Below are 2,500 nucleotides of genomic sequence, written 5' to 3'. Positions count from 1 at the left end.
TATAAATTATATTTTTTGTATTCTCTAAACTTGGCACTTTGATCTGATATTCGACCCAACAACAAGAGCAGTCATAATTATCATTTTTTGTTCAAACAGGAACTTCTTTTGCTAAGCATGGAAGTTTTATTTATTTTGCAAACGTTTTTGGTGCAGATAGTAAAAAAGGGAAATTACTCTAATTAATGCTAGGGGACTTAATTTGCTTTAAACTGATCTTTCTCATCTTAAACATTACATTTTGAAATTATACTCAATACATAAAAAAGCTTGGATTTTTTTTTTTAAGTGCATCACAAGTGAGTCTTGAAGGCCTTGCCTCGCCTCTCTTGTTTCAAAATGCAATGTTTAAGATGAGAAAGATCAGTTTAAAGCAAATGTGTTGAACAGAACAGTCACGATTGTCTGGATGTTTGTCTGTCACTGTCTGTCTGTCTGTCTGTCTGTCTGCCACTCTCTGTCTGTCTGTGTGTTTGTCTGCCACTCTCTGTCTCTCTGTCTCCCTGTCTCTCAGTCTGTCTGTCTCTCTCTCTGTCTGTCTGTCTGTCTCTGTCATTTACGTAGCAGCTGGTAGGTTCTCAAACCTAAACACTCACTTAGACCAGACACGCGACAAAGCGATTATGGTCGTTAGTTGGTGGTTTACAAAATTAATGGTTTCCTGCCTACATTGAAAACAGAACAGCCACGTCTGAACTGAAGGCCACCAGTGACTCAGCACGGGTGCAGTATCTCCTCTGGTGTGTGGCCTACAGGCGGCCAGACATCGATAGACAGATAGATCCCCGTTGACCGCCGACGCCGCGATTGCGACAGCGTGAATGACAGAACACCAGGGGACGAAATTCGGGTTCATGTCAGATACAAGACATGGGTTCTCTCCCTCAAAGAGGATTCCAATAACGCTGGTTGCTGTCTGTGGAGGGCTTATATTCCTTCGCTTCCAAGTAACCTAGATTTTTTTTTTCCATCTAATCCTTTTAAGAATTGTTTAGGACATAAGAGTTGCTTTCCTACAGTTGTTCATTATCATGTTCGATTGAGGAGCAAAAAAAAACAAACAAAAACAAAACAAAAAAAACAAAAAAAAAACAGCTAAACTTCATCATCTAATGTCAATCTTGGCCTCACATTAACGAACGAATTAACTAAAAATAAATTAATGAAACAATGAAAAAAAAAATAAAGAGAAAGGAATTAGAATGAAACAAAGATTCAATCAAGAAAAAAACAAGAAAAAAGACCACCACGGATTGATAAGCATTCATAAAGGATATCCAACACAACATAAAAACAAATAAACGCGAATTCTTGGCATCCTTCGCTTATCTGATAACGATCGCCACGAGGCATTGAATTTTCTTTAGTGGATGTAAATAGTGAGATTTATGGTGGAGATTAGTTTCCACTTGTTTTTGCCTGGATGTTCTGTGCAAATTACGTTAAGATAATGTCAGGAAAGGAGTAAATGTGTTAAAATAAAGTCACGCAATCACTCACACATTCACGGACACGGGTATAAACAGAGAGGGAGAGAGAGAATTGTGATGAAACTTGGACAAGACACTCTCCACTACAATCAGATTCTGGCCCAGAAAGTCGGGACAGCAGTTGCTTCCCCTGCTCTTTTGATGAACAGAGTGAGTCTGACACGACTGACCCTGACACAAATATAAAACAGTCACTGCCCTCAATCAGTTTCTTCATCTTGCTCACTACGATCGGCTTCGGATCCACTCTGTTTATGACGCATACCCAGATTCAAACCCTCGACTGTTGGGCGCCGTTCTTTCTCTATCTCTGGACCTTGCGATTGGAATGAACTTCCTCTTTCGCTTCGTCAAGTCTCCACACTCAGATCTTTCAAGTCTGGGCTTAAAACCCACCTCTTCCCAAAATAGCCTCCCTTCCCTGCCTCTTCCTTGTCTTCAGTTTCTCCAGTTTTAGAGTTATGCATGTGTGTGAATGACTGGTGTGAAAGCGCTTTGATTTGTCTCTGCACAAGATTCAGCGCTATATAAATACCATTATTTTTTTTATTATCATTGACCATTCTGTGTCATACAGGCGGTCCAGAGACGACGAACTTAGTGATAAGAAACTCTAGGGAGAGCTGGACAGTACAAGGTCTTCAGAGAAGAACCCCCACCCCACCCCCGCCCCCCCATCCCCCACCCCCTCAGTCAAGTGTTTCGGCCCTTAACTCCTTACACTCCAAGGGGGCCAGGCCGCACCCAGGTCATGACTCTTGGATGCCTTTGTATTGCCGCCTTTTCTTTCCCCCTGGTCCTCAGCAACTTACAATTGTCTTCATTCGTGTTTGTCTGCAAGACAAAAAACACACACAATAAAAACAAAACAAAACAAAAAAAAAAAAACAGAAGCAAAAAAAGAAAAAGAAAAACTCTGTCATTCGCTGTATCTACCTTAACAACAATTGTACCAAACTACAAATGAAAAAAGAGCGTCTTCTGTCAATATAATTCTTCCTCTGTTTATA

Source organism: Babylonia areolata, chromosome 18 (assembly GCF_041734735.1).
Source record: "Babylonia areolata isolate BAREFJ2019XMU chromosome 18, ASM4173473v1, whole genome shotgun sequence".
Lineage (NCBI taxonomy): Eukaryota > Metazoa > Mollusca > Gastropoda > Neogastropoda > Buccinidae > Babylonia > Babylonia areolata.
The sequence above is the reverse complement of the archived record's forward strand: the minus strand, read 5'-3'. Positions refer to the sequence as shown.